Here is a 19,851-nt window from a genome sequence, read left to right as displayed (position 1 = left end):
TTTGTGTAAGTATATCCAGATTCCAGCGCTGCTGTAAGACAGGAATGAAATCAGGCATTCTCCTATAGTGGGCAAGTACCTTGTACCTGGCAATTTTACGGCATGCCCACAACCTGGAGGCCTGCCTGTTGCGTATTGCTGAAGTGTGTCTTTGAAGTAAATGAGACATCCTTGCTGCGACTTAGAAATGCGATTTAATGGGTTTACTTCCTTTGTCGTTCCAGTTATACCCTTAGTATAACATCAAAATGACATCACAGCATTCTGCCTTTGATGATGTCATAAGATGTCATGTGTTGATGTCATAAAGATATAGCAATAAGTAGTTTTAAATTAATCATTGTATTTAAAAAATTATGTTAACATTATCCATCCCTCCATCTTCTACCACTTATCCAGGGCCGGGTCACGGGGGCAGCAGTCTAAGCAGGGACACCCAGATATATTATATTAAAATTATTATTATATTAAAAAATAAAATAATATATTCCCCAGGTACATCCATTGGCATCAAGGGGATTCTATAACAATAGAGCAATCAGTAGTTTTATATTAATAATTGTATTTTTTTTTTAAAGTTAACAGTTACTTTGCAAGTAGCAAGACTAATTATTGACAAGAAAAAACAACTTTTATTTTTGAATATCAGCTTCAGTTATGATATTAAAGTTACTAATTGTTAGCAGACATGTTTTTGTTCCTCAGGTGTCTTTTTGAGCTCATCCTCTATTTGAAATGTTTCTTTTTTCAGCTTTTCTCTGCGAATGACACAAAGCAAACCCATCATCAGAGGCATCGTCCGGTCCATGAGAAGTCCAAAGGATTTTTCACACAGTGACAAGACAACAGCCAAGTCAAGAAAAACGGCCATGACAACAAGAACAGCCAAGTCAGCAGTACTTCAGTGTTACTAGAGCTGACCAACTTCATGTCTAGTTTGAGGCTCTAGACATGAAGCACAGAGCCATGAAAAAGTCTATCGTATTAGACTTTTTCATCTAGTCTTCATTTTCCAAAAAAAAAACAAAAAACGGCCATGACAACAACAGCCAATTCATGAACAAGAGCCAAGTCAACAAGACCAGCCAAGTCGACGAAGATCCCAGCCCGGAGGCTGCCAGGAGATGACGAGGTTCTATCGTTGGGATCCAGTCTTGATGATGTTAGCCTCTGTGCTGGCTCCCAGGGGGCTGAGCTGGTGCGGGAGGCTGAACGTTACCAACTACATATAGTTGGGCTTGCCTCCACGCACAGCTGGGGCTCTGGAACCCAACTCCTTGAGAGGGGTTGGACTCTCTTTTATTCTGGAGTTGCCCATGGTGAGAGGCGGCGGGCTTGTGTGGGCTTGCATATAGCCCCACAGCTTAGCTGCCATGTGTTGGAGTTTTCCCCAGTATGTGAGAGGGTCGCCTCCCTGCGCCTTCAGGTTCACACACATACGCAAGGTGGTGAGAAAAAAATTGCTCAGGTTTCATGAATCCCTCACTTATTTTGCATACGCACTTGTTTTGTGCGCAGAGTAAGAACATTTCCACGCATTGATTAGGTTCTCTCTGCCTCCAGACCTGCATGCTGACCTGCAGTCCGACTCCTTACCAAACCAATGCTTACTGCCTGCACCAGCCTCTGTTACTAACATAATTAACTCATGATACATCCACTATAATATAAACACAATAGTCTCAGCTTGCTGGACAACAACAAAAACCTGCCATATTTGTCCTGTAATGTATGATGTTTGTTCTTCTCTCTCTCCTTCATCTTCTCTGTCCTGTCTACCTCTTCTGTCTGTCTGTCTGTCTACTGTCAGCAGGAAGGTTCTCCCTTATCAGCCGGGTCCTGTTCAATGTTTCTTCCTGTCAAAAGGGAGTTTTTCCTTACCACTATTTCTTTTAAGGGGGTTTCTGTGAAGCGCCTTGAGACAATTCTGAATATTAAAGGTGATATGCAAACAAAATTGATTTTAACTGAACTGAACTACTACTACTCAAGGAGAGCAAAGTGTGCTAAAGAACAGGGTCCATGCCAGGTGACCATCAAATCTGGAGGAGCTTGAGAGATTCACCAAAGAAGAATGACTTGCTGAGAAATACACTACAATACACACAACTACAGGCTATTATTAAATGAAAGGGATTCACAATTGACTATCAGCATTGGGAGGGCCTCATAGTTTTGACCTTGAAATTGTTATGTTTTGAGAAACAATTTTGTCCCTGTGTAAAAAGTTAAATAAGCTAAGCTTCCTAAAATGAAATGAAACATTCTCATATGGAGGGCTAATAAATTGGTCTTCTTTATCTATGAAAGGTCAATAAAATATTAAGAAAATGTCATAAACATAAGCCACAGCATCCACTGTTATTCTGATCTGAGATCTGTACCATGATGTAGAGACGAAGTGAAGAGGGTGAGGGTACCTCAAAGGTATAGAGGAAGTCAATGGTATTTCCATTCAATTCTGCTAAATACAGGAAACCCCTACCAGCTGTGTTGCTGTGTGACTAATATGTAGGAGTGTGTGTACCCACATGTACATTTCAGTTGCAGCCACAGTCACAGCATCACATGTTTGTTCCTGCTTCTATGCATACATCTTTATAGATGAGATAATAGAGTACTGTGGCATTCTACCTGACAATAACAAAAGCAAAACATTTTTTTAAAAAAAATAAAGAAATAAAAGAAATATATGAATCTGAGCAATGAGGAAACAATCAGTGTTCTGAGTATTTTCTCCACATTTCCCCAGTGGGGACATCAGACCCAGCTGGTTCTCACTCTGAGCAGTGGAAAGTCCCACTTTACGCATCATTGTGCTCATCCCTTTTTTTCACTGTTTTTCTCTCACATATGAGAAATAGCCAGCGCTATCGACTGTCTGAGTCTCGGTTTTGGACTGCTGGGTGTGACGTGGCTGCGACTTTTTTGCAAATACCGTAAGTCTCGGTGCAGACGATGGATGGCGGATGTAATGTGTCTGCCAAGGATCTACAGTGTCCTTTCACTGAACTTATAGGGACAGTGTGTCTTGATAATGTGTCTCAGATATTATTACATAAACAAAAGGACTTTACATTTGATTTAAAACAGATTAAAAAAGAGGAAATCCAACTAGAATTAAAAAAAGCAAATCATATTTACTTCTCAAATCAGACCTCTGGGACAAACTGGACTGTTATTGAAATGTGAGCAGACATCTGATCTGCACTAGTTCCTGCAGTGACAACATAGATGTCAGTAACTAGATGCTGTCAGTTTCTTCCCAGCTTTGCCTGCACAGAAGCCTTTTCCCAAAAGCGCCAGCAGACAATTTGTTTTGGCGTCTAGACTCAGGTCCTCGGTAGCGTTAGCAGCAGCATGGATTCCGCTGAAGCTCTTCCTTCACTCTCGATTTGACGTCACCCACTCTGTGTCATGCTGTGAGTGATGCAGAAGACCATTTGTAGTCTGATTTGAGCAGCCAGAGTGGCTAACCTGACCCAGCCAGATGGTTTGTTAAACACAAACATCTGGAAAGTCATTCTTGGAAACTGAAAAGTGCAGGCAAGAAAAAAAAAAACTTCAAACATAAGTTACAAAGTACCTGGTTTGGTGCTATATGCCCCACCATCACACATGATTGCTACGCATAGGCCAAGTGGGCTAGCATGTATGATAGCCCATAAAATGTTGCATGAATGCTAGTGTGGCTGGAAGGAAATCATCACCATGGTAACTAAGAAAATGTAGCAAAAATCACTAAAATCAGCAGGAGTCATCCTCTGGGGACTGTCAATGTCAATCAAATATTAGGCTGACAAAGAGTTAAACTGTGGGTTCTTTTTCTTCTAAATCCTGTCAGAACAGCACTAATTAAAAGTAAACACATAGATACTTTCTTGCTCCCGAGGGAAATTTAAGACACCCACAAGGTCACAAGATCACCTTCAGGCATGATGAAGGGGGATAAAAGAGCCGTCAGGTATGTATTTTGAATAAACATCACAAGTATCCCCTCAGCAGGGTTTTGACCTGCAGTCATCTATTTTCTTTTTGCCTCTGTCAGATTCTCATTTTGGGACTGTTTGTTCAGCAATGTGGCAGCTGACCCAGAGTCTACAGAGGTCCGTCCTTCCTGCTGCTCTATGTTCAAGCCATCAGACGCCACTTTGTATTGTAATTAGTGTCAGGTTGCAAATTGCATAATCCCTCCAAGTGATTTTGGATTGCACATGTTTAAGGAGTCTTGCAGAAGGTTTTGTCTTCCCTCTGATATTGCCAAACAAGGAAACAGTTACCAGAGGTTGGCGGCATTAAAGCCTTGGGGTTGGCATAGGAGGAGAGTAAGCTGGTCCTGGTTAAACTGGCTGCGGACCTAAGTTCTCAAAGTTGCATAATCTGAAAAAAACAAAGAGTGCAGCCAAGATAGACAGCGCAGAGAACCTTTGGAACACACAGGCACACATGCAGATATGTCTTCACATACAGTCACTGTGGGGTGACACTGAACGCTGGGTGCATTCTTCAAGAAAAGCTGTTTCTGCTTGTGATTGTGTTGGAGCAACGTGTGCAAAATGCATGTCAACAATTTTTTTATGTTGATGATGCACATTACAGTGGGTCACAAAGATGTACCCATGTGTATGTCATTCACCAAATGACTTACAGGATGCTTACTGTAGGTTATTCAAGCTTGTAGCATTTCACCATACTGCTTTCAGTGCAGAGATAATGTGTGGAAGCATGAAGAATATTGCTTATTTTAAGCCAGGCCAACCACTACTAAATGACACACTTGAATGGCATCATGAAACACAGGGCCTTCTGCCTTTGATTCATGATGCCTATGTGACTCAGACCTTTTATTTGTTAGGATTTAGTCCAAAAAACTTTATTGATGTTTATGTGCATTCTGTTAAAAATGGATGACGAATCCCCCCCCCCCCCCCCCTATTTTGCACAAAAGAGAGTTGTTTTTCCAAAAAAAACATAGAAGGGGAATCACCAGAACCGACAGTCCTCTACATATGTTCTTCATCTGGTGTGAAAAAGGCACTAAATCAAAAAAGAAAAAAAGAGGACAATCTCAGTAGGCTGTGGGAGCTGTGGGAAGATGAAAAAACTCGATGAGAACAGTTGGACGGAAATTGAGATCTGGAGGTCCAAAGCCAGGGAACTTCTTTATTATATAGTATTACCCTTACAAAGCCGAGCAAACATCTTTGCACTCGGTGGCCATAAAAAGTGATTTTAATGCATAATGCACAAAAGGATGATAATGCATAATGGACAAAGAGATGCATAAAGTGTGTAACATCAAGAGGACCGAGGGATCATAACTGGAGGAAAACCAGTTACAGCTGAGATCTCCTCGCATTGTCTCAAAGTGACTGAATAGAAAAGCTGCACAGGACAGATGCATGTTTTGGCTGCTCTTGATCAAAATGTGATTTCACAAACACTTGTTACATAATACAATAAAAATCAAATATTGCTATAGAACTATTAGACATAGTTCCTATAAAAAGCTGAGCAACAGTTGACTGAACCTCTGAGGGGGAAAAGTATTTAAAAGGTGCAGGGGTGAGACAATTTAAGAGGAGGTAAAGTCTGTGCCCTTCCAGCGAACCTGTTGATTTCATCATTCAAAGCTTTAAGTTGTTTATGAGAGGAACAATTTCAGAGTGCCTTGCGAGTTTACAAAGGTGTAGTATGTTGCTATTGCTATTCCTGAAAGTCATAAACTTTCTGAGCTCCATAGCCTTGGATATAATGCTGACAGACAGCTTGCTCTCTCTCTCTGTGTCCCTCAGCAGCCACTCCTCTCAGCTGAAGCAGAAAGGAAACTGTGAAAGCCTCTGTTGTGCTGTTTGTGAGATGGAAGACGCTGCGTGTGTGTCAACATGAGTGCGAGAGAGTGATGGAACGCGTGTGCAACAACGTGGCTGGCGTTTGCATTATGTGTAAAAGAGTGTGTAAGGACAGGCTGTGCATGTGTCTGCAGCACACATCAGACAGAGACAGAGGGAAAAGGGGGGAAATACCGCTCAGCTGAACACTGGACTGGAACCAAAAGCCACAAAAGTAGCTCCGAATCCAGCATCCCTCAGCCCTGTAGAGACGTCTAGCAGGACAGAACAGAGCTCAACAGAACAGTGCTCCTATTCAAACCAAACCATTTTTTCCTCTGGCACCAGCTTGAATGAGTATAACATGAGATCACTCTTTTTTTTTGCAATCACAGAAATGTCAGGAAAAAAAATGTGAAAACAGAAGAGAAAGCATTTTTTCCAATTTCCACAACAGCTGCTGTGTCTTATAGTATATAGTTAATGCAATAAGGATTTTCATCGTATAACTATGAAAGGGGAAAAATATTGTTTGGGTTGAGTGTGATGCAGCGTCACATTTTCCTGGTGGGGTTGGTTCTTCTAGGAGGTGAAGGGGACTGGTAATGTTTTCCTCACCTAACTGAGAGCAGAAGAGTAAAATTCTTAAATTCCTTTGCAGCTTGATGGCTGTCACTAAAAAGTTTAGAACAAAAAAAAACAAAAGAAGCTTGAACTTGTAAACAGGGACAGAAGAAAAACAACCACGGAGGTACAGACACATTTTCCTGATTAAACTGACCCCATGAGAGAAAACAGGTGGGCTGGCTCATCACAGCCTTCACATACTCACTGATCTTAGTCACACTGCCTTCCAGGTGTTCAAGCTCATGTTAATGTGCTTGAAGAAAATAGAATCAAATGTAAATCAAAGAGTTAAAATACAGCTCAGAAATGCTTGCAATAAATAACAAACACAGATAAGTGGGTGGAGGGAGAAACCACATACAACGTATAATTACAACTATAAACACATCCACAGTACATAGTGCACATTCAGTCACACGGGATTGTGGCACGTTATGACACACGATGTTAAGTGAACAACCTAAATAAAGTTCTCTACAATATCCATGGCAAGGAGTCAAGAATTTAATGTCTCTATTTAAACACATTTCAGCAGTCGAACTTTCAATCAACACATCGTGCTATAAAAAGCATTGTTGCTTAGGCCTGTCATGCAAGTGATGATATAATCATCCAAAATATAGAACTTATGGATCATTTCTCCACCACTAAGATCTGCTGCGTTCCACATCCTGTAGAGGAGCAGCTGAGGGAGGTCCATAGACTCAAAGACATAAAGAAAACTTTATGATGTGAGGAACAGGAATACACGATAATGTCATCAGCATAGCAAGAGACGTACATTTCCCTAAGGTTAGAGGGTACAGGAAAAAAAAACACTAAAAACAAAAACAAAAGCTTTTAGAACAGTTAAAAAAAACTATAAGATTTAAACAGAAAGGAGAATTAATTAGACACAGCTTGCAAATAGTATTTGATGCTAAAACTATGTGGTAGCTTCCGTGCTTGTGTGCGTCTGTTCAACATTAAATGTTATAACAAAAGAACTGGCACAAACAACTGAATTAAGTAGTCTTTCTACAAGTTTTCATTACACTTGTATGTGTGTGTTCCTGTCCACCATCACTAGACACTGCTACAGCATGGAAATCATCCAACACCCTACCTGCACCAAGAGCTTAAAAACAAAACACCTGGACTTGTTTGAGTTTCTGGAAAGACAGTTAACAACTGACATTTTTACAGAAGGTCAAGTGACTTAATTCTCCTAGAGCTGAACAGAGCTGCATGGAGGTGTTGACTAATGATGAGGAATATTCAGACATGCTGGATAACAGCACTGGAGGGGATGCATTGACATCACTGTATTGGGCTAAAAACCATAAATGCATGGCTGTCTAGTTCACCCTGTTTGTTTTTTATTTTTTTAATTGTTCTTTTAACAAGAGATTCTCCAGTCATGTTTCATTCATTGACTATCAGTCTGGAAAACATGATGTTAAAATTATAGACCACAGAAAATTAACTCAGTGAGCAGCATTACTTCTTTTTTTGTCTCATGTTGAACTTATGGCAGACTAGATGCTAAAGAGGAGACCTTCTGTGTGTGAAAGAGGCTATCGACTTATTATCCCATCTATATATAAATGTCCAAACATGCCAAGAAATTAGGTCGGGATCATTGTGTTCTAACTTTAGCAATAAAATTAGGTGTTAATCAGTCTTCACTCTTTTTTTATACTTCACAGCCTGTCATAAATACTTTTTTTCCCTGTCATTTGTATGTACTTTGCATGAAGGTCTCTTAGAAACAATTATCTTCAGCTAAGTAACAGTGTGAGAGGGAATCAACCCCAGATGGGAATCTGGCACATTATAGTGGACGGGAGCAAATCCAGGAAAAGAACTGATCCCCAAACTGAATACTTCTTTCTGTGCATCTCTCAAAATGATCTGCCTGCTGCTCTCAATTAAAAATAGCTTCCATCAGAGCAGTCTGTCAAGTTAAAGAACTGGTTTTGTTGTTATGACTATTGAGAATGTGAACATGTTTAAACTGAGGACGCTGTGAGTCAATACCTCCTGCTTTACTTTGCTTTAAATGTTTTTTTTTTTCAGATAAATTTTAACTTCATAGTTGAACAACAGTTCTTGGCATTTTGAAAAACTATTCCATTTCATAATCTCTAAAGAATCTGGGCATCTTTTGAAGATACATTTTTGAAAACCATTTTATCTTGTGCCATTGGACTCAGTTAAGATATTTATATATTATGTCTGGGTATTCAATTATTTTAGAAGGCTCACTAATAAACAATAGGCCTACTTCTTTTCCTTGATGTATTAACAAACACACAGAGGATTTTTCCTGCATATTTACTATGCAGGGAAATACTAGAGCAGTAATATAGATATGTGCCAGATTGTGGCCTATTAGTTACATGCATTTGCAGTTTTCATGCTGCTTCATACAGCAGGATTAAATGCTGCATTCTAATGTGGTCCAGAGAGCCTGAAAGATTTCCTCTGTCCTAAAAAGCCATAGTCCACATGACAAAACTTGAGACAACTGACAAGATCCATGACATGGTGCAGGAAGCAACACAACAGCACAGTGGCACACAGCTGTATGTCTCCAAGAAATGTGTCCGTGCAGTTTTCCATAATAAAATCCAAATTACCATGAAGACTTCTCCAATCATTTCTAATCATGGAGAAAACTTTGCTTCACCAATTCCAACAAGGGATGAAGAACAGTCAACAGACTCTGGAAACATCCAGAGTCTGCAGCTGCCAAGAAAAGCCACACTATGGCGTCTTTTGGGATGCAAAGGAAGTGCTGACGATGGATTAACTTTATTGTTTTATTTATACTGTCAGAGGGTGACATTTCCTGAGACGGATGAAGAAGCAGGTCAGTGGTTACCATTTTGACCTGATTGATGATGATAATGGCATCACTGCTGTGGACCATTTTCTGCAGGTCCGACATGCCAGCTTCTATAATCCCACTTTATAGAGTGCAGACGTTCTTCCAGAAGAAAAGAAGACTTGCTCAACATAAGAGGCTACAGCCAGGTTAATAACATCAATTCACCAATACAAAGACTTCTCTATGTAGCTGTTGTTGGTGTGTTTGTGAGTGTGATTGTGTATTTCCAAGGTACAATGATTTCCCTGCAGAGTCCACAAATTGAATGTTAGCCCAGAGCATTGTATCTCCTCAAGGGGCTTTAACACATGGCAAAAACAATTACTAATCATGGTAACATGTCTGCTGCTAGATGTTGGCAACAACACAACTTAAATGACCTCATTGTACTCAAGTACAAGTAAAGTTTTCAAACTGGCTTAAAGACCATATTGGTGCAGGCACATTATCATCCCAAATCATCTGGGAGGCAAACCCATTCACCCAGGCACAGATACACACCGCCAGCTCCTCTCCTCCACTACACCCAATGCCATGTGACAATAATTAAAGTCACTGCTTTTCCTTCTGTTTTAACAAACCACAGTCAGTGTCTTGTTAGTAACTTCTGTCATCAACAGCGAATACAAGGTCATTCAAGGATGAGAGGAATTACAGTAGGAAGAAGAAAAACAGAGTAGACAGAAGTGTATCATATGCTTCAGTACAAATCAACACAGGAGTCCTAGCCATTTTCTCATAGCATGAGCTCCACTTGTGTATCCACTGCTTCCAAAGAGATTATTCATCCCAGATTTCCTTTGCTGACTGAATGGATTCTTTGTGCAATAATACTTTTTGTTTACTTTGTGTCAGTCTTCATCCTTTATTGTCAATAAAGGAAGTGCAGAATTTTACACCAAGTCACTCAAACTGAGGTATATATGAAAGAGTTACATATTTTTCCAGTAACAGCAGAAAATCACAACCTATTCTCACAGCATTATGGTCTGTGACAGAGGTCTGGCAGATCTAACGTAGTGTTTACGGAGCATTGTGTAAATGTACTACTTGGAGTGACAGTGTATGAATTCAGTCAGCTGAAACTAATGTCTCTGCGGCCGCATTTGGAAGTCCGTGCTCAGGCATATTCCTGCACATCGCCCAGCATCCCATTAGGGCTTCTGGGTTAGAGAAAGTGGGCCTGTGACCAGTGAGTAACTGGATTTAATCTTCAAACTGGCTGCAAAAGATGTGAACATTTTCCGTTTCTTCACCAGCTACTGTTGACATGTCTCGACATGCCTTAAAGAAAGGAGCTTTACAGGGCTGCAGGAAGCAGGCTGTGGTGGTTGGACAGTTCCTTTAATATGGCTGCATCTTAGTGTATATTTAAGGAGGACATGCCTAAATATGCATCTAAACTTATGTATCTTGAAGGTGGCACATGCATTCATGCCTTAAATATTTGGATTTCACACCGGTGAAGCCTGTGCTACGTTGCCCCTGCTGAGAAGCCACATGCAACATTCACAAAGCCAAAGAAAATGGAACAACAACAGCAGAGACTGTTAATGAGAGTGGAAAATGTCTAAAGCCTCTAATGCTCACACTGTGCAGAAAAAGCACCTTTCTGCAAAATCCCTGGCAATTTTCTTCAAGTTTAATGTGAAAGGTGGATTTACACACTAGTGTGCAGTATTACCTGCCCAGATTCTGACATACGGGGTGCCACATTAGTGATGGAATTGTGTTTGTGTTGCTCATAGCATCAGTGTGTCATTTCCTGGTAACTCTAAACACCACTCCGTAAACAGCACTTTTATTTTTTTAATTTCACTTAAATACCTTCTTACATAAAGGCCAATAAAAGCAGTTTTAAGTTTTCTGAAATAAATATGAAAGAAAATGCTGTTTACTAAAACAAAACCTCCCCTTTGCTGTAATGTTTCTCTGCCCTTTTGTGCTGGTTAGAGTCGAATCTAACCACCAACCTGTAAATAATGTTTATTTTTACCATTAGAGGTATGTTTAATATGCTGAGTGTCTGTTTATTAGCTTGGGATGAATAAATTAGTTCTATTCTATTCTTGAATCCATGGCAAATAATTCAACCCAATAGTCACTATTGTGTTTAGTCATTTTAATGAGAGCATAATATGGATTGAGGTAAGTGAGATAATAGAGTGTTCTGCTCTATGTGTGAAATCACCCCTTAAATATTTTACCACGCACTCTTTCATGCACTTCTTATGAATAAGCAGTTCAGTCTCATACACAAACAAGGTATCTGCTAGCTGAGTAGTTTAAAGGCTTCTTAAAGTGAGACTTTGCTTAGCAGGAGCTGGCACAATCATGAATGAGTGCGTGCTGAGGCTTTCATTCTGACCTTCTTTCATCCACCCATTTCATGATGAGTGGGCAAAATGCAGGCCTTGTCAGCAGGCTGCGAAAGCTCACAGTTCACCATCCTAACAGCGTAGCCGCGGGGGCAACGAGAGGCATCTTGTGTCCCTCTCAAGCTTTTGAAAAGTCATCGTGTTCTGGCCACAACTATTACGACCTTTTCGGCCGCAGGCCAAAATGGATCCACGCGGATGGACGATAGCAGCCAGCATGTGGGAGTTTGTTTAGTCCACACAGCAAAGTATCATATTGTGTGCTTTTTGGTGCAGAAATATGTTTTAAAGCATCTGCCAGTGGAGAAGATGTGTGCCACACACACATTTTTTTATGTAGCTTTGGCAGGGAGTTTTGTTTTTACCAAAAGTGACTCATTGTGGTCTTCCAAAGCATTCCTCTGTTGCCCTCTGTTTCTCAAATGCCTTTATTTGGACATAGTTAAAAGCATCTGAATGGTTTTTTATATTTATTAAATCAGGTGGAATTTATTGTTTTTGTTTGCAATAGGTTTTACTATAATTGCACTGCTTGTTCCTGATTTCCATCGGGAACAAACTGTTTGCTATCAACTTGCTTTACTATGTCTTGGTAGTAAGTTGATGTGAAACCCTGCTGTAGGCATCTGCCTTTACTTAGTGACATTTAGTGGCTCTCAAACAGTGTATTGTGCAATGCTCAAAACAAAGCAGATAAAGTTCTCTGGCCTTGAATTATATGATCTAAAGTCTTGAAGAACTACAAACAGTTACACGTGTTTGCTTGGACATGCTGTGAGAGGTAATCAAAGTAAGCTGTGATTCAGCATTGATGTTCTAACTCACCATTGCCACAGTGACCTTAAGGGTCTGGCTGTAAGCCCAAAGGGGGTCTCTGTCCAGGGCACTAAAACCTGCTATTGCTATGATTAAATTACATCTAAGCAGATGACCTTTCAAATAAAGAATATGCAGCACTATAAATGCCACCAGGAAAAGATCAACAAATAGATGTAATTTATATGATGTCAACTGCCCTGTATATGTTTCACTCTTCCTCGTTGTAGACTAACTCCAAATAAATCATAGGATTTGAACTGCATTTGAACTCTGAGGTCACATAAGCCCATGTTTAAGATTACACTGCTTCGCGTGGTTTTACTATACACATGCATTTTTTTCAAAAATAGAAGCTAATCATACTGTATAACATTAAGGCCAGCACAGGGTGAAAAAAGTGGGGAAGAAGCTGTTAAGCCTCTCAGGTGTCTGGAGGTCATACGCAGGTTTTATAGTGGAATCTGTAGACTCCATCTGCGCCGCCCATCTCCTGGTTATCGTCTCAGGTTACCAGTGATCTATTGGAACGCTAACTGTAAGCGAAACCGTTGACAGCCAGTAATACTGAGTGACAGCTTAGGAAGATGGGGGACTAAAGGATGGGTGGATTAGTACAGGCACTAATTTAGGATATGCAGCACGGGACCGCACGCTAGCATCTTTGTGAAAGAAGTGTCAGTGCAAGGATGTAAAAGCAGGTCAAGTCCTCAAACATAAACAGCCCTGCTGACTGCAGCAGGGGAGAGGAGAGCTTGTAATGTTTTTTATTGAGGTAACAACATCACAATCTGCCCCTCGGTGGGACTAAGCCATAAAGTTGGATGGCTCAGTGGAGAGTGGCAGCCTCAGCTGCTCTAATCCACCATCCTCCGGGCATGTGGCTGCCCTGGGGGACTCCTCCTTTGGGTTTGAGAAAGGGCAGCTGTGACGGAAGCTTGAGTGTTTTTCCTCTTGAACCCCCATGTGCATTTCACAATCACAAACAAAATGCAGGAGGTGTAGAAGGCTCGCATGCACACATTTGTCCTTGTGCAGTTATATCTTAATAAGCTGTATATTCTGGTCTTCCTAGAAGTAAAGATAGAAGCTAAATGATACGGCAGAAAAGATACAGTCCAACTTGAGGAGGTCACCCGATCATTTGTGTCTTCTTTGAATTTGAAACTGAAAAAAAGTTTGAAAGAAAAGATGCTTTTTCTCAGCATAGCCTGGTTGGAAATATCATGTGTCAGCTGTTATAAGGGCTGAGTCACACCCAAACATCTGCTTTATGGTATCTCTGTGGCAAAATGATCTCAGACTTGCCTACGTGTTGCCATAGTCACCTACTACACCCACCTACAACATAATAAGCACTTTGAACCCAGACAGGCAACACACGGCGACTGGCTAACAGGATCCAGTTCCACAGTCTGTAAAGATTTAGAAGAGATGCCACGGGAGGTGTCATGTGAACTTAGACCCCTACTTAGTTCACTTTCTAGGCATTTATTAGCCGTCGCTTGCCATTTGTATGGCCCTACCACCTGCTGTCCCATCCTGCTGAGCGGAGTCTCAAATAATTTCATCATAAATGGAACCAAGTTAGAGAGAAAAACTGCACCACCACTCGGTCCATTTGCTCATGCAGCTTGGCAGTTCGTAACGGTCATGTATTCGGCTTACATTTTTAGCACAAGTTTTCCAAATCCCCTAGGAACTGATTCATCAAAACCTCATACATGGAAACCTTGAGTACCCCCCCACCCCACCAATAATCTCCCCCACTTGACGCAGACTGCTCCTAGCTGTAACTCCAACTGAGCCAGCTGCCCCGGTGGATTGCGTGTTCGAGCAATATGCACAGAGAGCGTTCTTCTTTTATGAGACTGCTGTCCTGCATCATATGGGTAGTCTATTTAGGTCCGGGATACTGGCAAGGGCTCTTAGTAGGGGCTTAAGTACCAAACTTAGCAGAAGAAGCAACCCTGATGGGGAAAGCTATCAGTAAGGTGGACAGCACACGTGTCCCTTATAGACCAAAAGTTAGTTATAGTTACAGAAATCAAAGAAAGGATATTTTGAAATATTTCAAAATACTTTTTGTGTTGGAAAAAAGTCCATGAGTGACTCAACAAAAAAGTTGAACAGGTCCTGACAGGTCCAACTCCTCAGTGGTTAATATTCTGGTGGCACACCTCTACTGATTCATAGTAACGCCAGTGATGACGATGCTGTCTTTATTTTTTTTTACTTATAAAAAAAATAGATAGAAAAGAAATTCCAGTGGGAGTAGCTGGATTTAGATTCCGAGCCTAACATGTGTTTTCAATGCTAAATGTTTCTTTGAAACACAATGTTCTCTTTGTTCAAAACATATTTTTCACATCCTGGTATTTGACATCTAGGAGCCTGGTCAGGACTGAGGAAAACAAAGCAGATTCCTTACTGCTAACTTGATGTGGCCTCTAATTAAATTCTGTATTTCATCTAGCCATATGCTAAATAATGCATGCTTCGTTCAGCAGCGGTGTATGATGGACAGGCTGGCCTTCTTTTGCATAGCCTTGCACTTTTTTATGACTTACTGGCTTGCTTTGCTTCATTTCCCTACCAATCACATTAGACCATTTCTCATAATCAGAGCTCCCATCAACCCCCCCACCTGCCCTTCTTTGAGCTGGTTGATCCATCTTGGGTTCTCACTTTTCTTGCCTAGTGCTGACACAGGGTCTGATGGGTTCGGGTGGGATTCAAAGCCTGCAGAAACCTCTAGAAGGTGATAATAGGCTCTGGACAGGGGTCATGGAACCCTCCGGAGGCACGGGCAGCTGTCTTGCTTGCGTGTTCATCTTCTCAAGCTCAAATGGGCCGGCTGTGTTGACAACAAAGGGGACAAGTGAGGTATCCATCTTGTGTAGGAGAGGTGTCAGATAACCCAACACTTGTGATGACGGTAAAGGACAGTGCACATGGTGGTGGCATAGCAAGTGTCTTTTCACTTTCTGGCCAAATACGATCATTTATAGGGTGGGAAAGTTGGATGTGAAAGGATGGACCAAAATGAGCTGGACATTAAAACCTCAAAATATAGTGATCGTAAACACTTGTTGTACTTGTCAGTGATATTAGTGATGAAAGATTTACAGCTGTTGAAAAGTAGCCATATATTCCATGAACAAATTTTCCTGTGACACATTGTAACATTCAATAAGCTGCCAACAGAAGGTGCATCACTGGTACAAGTGCTGTACTTGGGAAGTATAATTATTTTGAGGTGCTTATTTAAATCCACTACATAAAACTATTATCAAGCGACCTCCTCCAAAAGGCCAATAATCTACTTTAGGGTCATGTTTCAGGGTGACCACATTGAGTGACAGGTGGAGAACAGTTTCTGATCTCCAGGTGCCTGCATGTGCTGTCATCTATCCACCTCAGCTACACCTGTGTTCCACCACCTTGCCGACTACCACAATTATAGTAGCCACCGATATGATACAGTGCTTTCTTTGCTTTTATTAATCTCTGTTGTGAATACAAGACTTGATGAATTGTACTCCTTACATTTACCTGAAAATTGTAAACTGAAAACATTTTGCTATTCTGGCAATTATGATAGACTTTACTGGATTCTCACAAGACTATACAATAGGGTTGTTCTGGTCATGGTGCGTCGGCTGCCCTGCAAACCAATCAGCAGCTTTGGGCATTGGTTTTACATGTGATGATGGTCCACGGAGACAACAGTGTGAGGGTTTATCCTATCACCTGCCAAGTATTTTGTGAAAGTCCCTGCCCTTTTCCAAGGACAGTTTCCAGTGCATCAGGTTACCGCAGACTGTCATCACACCTAAAAACCACACCTAGAACTGACAGCAGTTCCTTATAGTAAGCCGACTGGTTTAAATAATCGCTGTTTGGCGACAAACCAATAGTTTAAAATCTGGCAGGAAGGACAGTTTCATGTATGTTGTAAAGATCCCATTTCATCAAATCTCCTGCCACTATTGTTTACTTTGTAAATCCTAATTATAAACAAAAATCTATAAAAGCACTTTCTTCTCTGGGCCATGACTTAGGTAGGGATTAAAAACCAGTACCTTGTAGTAAGGCAGAATTCGAAAGTGTTTACACTGACCTTGGAGCTAATGTGTGATGAGACAGACTGGTAAGGCATTCTGAATTTAGCCATGTGGCAGTTTAGGAGCATGGAGTAGAGTAGATGATGACTTTGGCTATTGTGCGAACAAAAAAAGTATATAGTATTTAGAACAATTGAAGCTTTATTCTGAAGCATTAGTATCCTGAAATTGCAACCACAGTCCCCTGAAGTTGAATTACACACTGGTTCAGCCAGCAAGAGCATTATTAGGAAGGAGTTTGGCTCTTCCTAAGTGGTAAGCACAACCAGATGGGTTATATCAAAGTAATGTTATGCAAAAGGACTGGCAAGCAATGGCTGTTTGTTTCTGGCAATGTGTTTTTATTCACCTAAAACTTCTGGCAAAAATATATCTCTATATGAAACGATATGCAGCAGTAAAATATGGCCCATGAATAATCCACAGTCAACCCTGGGGGGTTTTAAGTGCAGTTATTAGAAGTAATGTTGAAGCTCTGTGTGTTTAGGCATGTCAGCAAGGAGATGGACAGATCCAACAGGTGGGGAGGATATAAAGTAGGAGGAGTATGAACTCTTTTATCCAGGCACAGAGGGAGAAAGTGGTGTCAGAGGGATTGCCCAAAATAGCCAGCGTGGTTTCTGGACAGTGGAGATATGATGCAGAGCTGCAGAGAGAGATGGATGGGAAGGGGCCACAGGGCATACTGTAGGTGCTAAAGTAGGGCCATCCCAGGGATGACTTTCAACAGAGGTTGTGCCAAAGTTACACACCTCCCAGGAATAATGTTCTATTCTGCTTACAACACTGTAATTGTAATGCAATTAGAAATAATAAGACTTTTAAAACTAAACTGCAGAATGTGTCCACATTGATGAACATTTCAGCCATTACCAATGAATTCACACAATACCAACGAAACCAGCCAACAGCAGCTATGGTAAATTAAGTCTATTTAGTTATATTAGAGTTTTCAGAGATCAGGTGTCTGTGATAAATTTGTTGTACCAAAAATTGCAGCAGTAAAGCTGTAGAGGGATGCAGCCATAACCACAGACATGGAGCAGTCAACAACAAGAAGCATGGTGGCAAAAACCTAGAAAGCATCAAAAAGGAATACTGCAGTGAATTTACTAAACTAACCAAAATGTTGACTGATATATCAATGTTGATGAACTCTTTGATATTACAGGCTTTAAAAGACACCACTTCCTCTTGTCAAACCACAATGATGGCTCTAAGCTCAGCTTTGACTATACACAGCTCCTCACTGTGTTTTGAATTAATCAAATGAGCAAATGATCTCCCTAGAGATCAATAAAGCATCTATTTATCTACCTACCTACTTACAACACATCTTCATTTGCCCTCTTCACCCACAAAGGAACAACTTTGCAGACATCTATAGATAATTTTAATGTCACATCAGCCACACATTTGCTTTTGAATTAGTTGTTCTCAGTGCAGCTTTTAAGGATATTATCAGCTTGTAAATGTCGTCTGGTCTACTTTGAGAGTAATGGAAACTATTGAGAGATCAAAGGTAGGAACGCCTTCACTCTCAACACACAAATCCCCCCTTTATACAGCACTTCTACAGGCTACTGTGTTCTGCAGACATAACATAATAGTTCTGTTTATGTACATTCCAGTGGAAAGAAAATACAGTTCACACAGCAGCTGGATGAACGCTATCCACAGAATGTAGAACATATTGACTTTGAGAACAAGCCAAGAAGATACAAGCTCCTACTGCTCTGCTTTGTGTGACTCTAGACACTCACTAACCTCTGAACACACACGTCATAAGAAGAACACTTCAGAAGATGAGTAGGCAAACGTTTCACAAATTAATATGATGACACATTTCTTTTTTTAGTCAAAGAAGATATCTATATAAATATATCTATATATATATATGAGTTAATGGTCTACTATTAAGAGTCTGCAAATTAAATACTTTCATGCCAAGCTATTACAATGATTTAGATGTTTTTTCCAGAACAGTTGGCAGGACGGAAAAGCCTCTCGTGGAGAAAGACAAAACCCTCGACTGCAATCATTATTTTGTTAGTCAGAATGCATCTATTTTAGTAAGTCGTTACATACACAATTACTTCATGAAATAAAAACAACAAGCACTATAATAGCAATTATGATACTACGTCTGGTATTTTTTTGTAAAACTGAATATACTGGTGAGAGATCAGTAGCATTTTAGATGCTGGCGAGGAAGTAGGTGATCAGGAAGGTCCTGCACTGCTATGTGAAAAATTAACATTCATTCTGTGAAAGTGTCATCTTTTCATATTGGCTGAGCTTGAAAAGGTTGATGTCATGTCATGTTTTGTACTACCAGGCTTGGCTGCAGGCTAAATCAACAGTAATGTAAACAGGAAACACCCACAGTGGCTGTCATTGTCAGCAGACTAGTGAGTAGATTATATGAAAATGTACTCCTAATATTTACTAGATAACCTGTAACTCATACTCAGGGGGGTTTAATGGATCAAATGTTCCCACTGGCTTAGTCATAAATACAAACTTTGTTTCCACTGCCAGTCAGCCTTACTTTAGGTCCACTCAAAGCAGGATTACTTACAGCCCAATTCATTTCATAAGAACCATTCACATGCCAAGTTGTTTGGTAATGCTGTGTTTGCTATATTAGAAGCTATTAACAATAGAAAGCATCTGCAGGAATCACTACTTTCATTTGTTGCGCAAGAATTTTCACATACAAAAAATCTTTATCTGCAGCTGGGTTGAGCCACTGCAAGTATGCAGATATAAAGTTATATGTTAAACAACATTATCAGTGAAAGGTTTGCCCTTCCCAATGTGCAGTCCAACAGCTTTGCCATAACTGTACATTTAAGATGCATGATGTTCAAACTTTTAATTCTTTTCCTGCTTTTCTTTGCAAAACAATAAACTTTGACAGGTACACATATGCTTGAGCCTCAGCATCATAGTGTATTGAGACGACCCGCACTTAGAACGAACAATACATGAGTGGGGCCCAGATAGAAACCGGTAGGAACGACAGAGGTGCAGAGCATCAGCGAAAAGAAACCTACAAATCAATGGCACACACATGAATCCTCAAATGCTGGAAGTACACAACATCAATAGGACTCTAAGAAACCTCGTCTAAATTTTGATGGTGCTGTGGAAAACAAACAAAGTTCAAATTAAGATCAGCTGCCAAGGACACCATC

Source organism: Parambassis ranga, chromosome 16 (assembly GCF_900634625.1).
Source record: "Parambassis ranga chromosome 16, fParRan2.1, whole genome shotgun sequence".
In the NCBI taxonomy this organism is placed as follows: domain Eukaryota; kingdom Metazoa; phylum Chordata; class Actinopteri; family Ambassidae; genus Parambassis; species Parambassis ranga.
The sequence above is the reverse complement of the archived record's forward strand: the minus strand, read 5'-3'. Positions refer to the sequence as shown.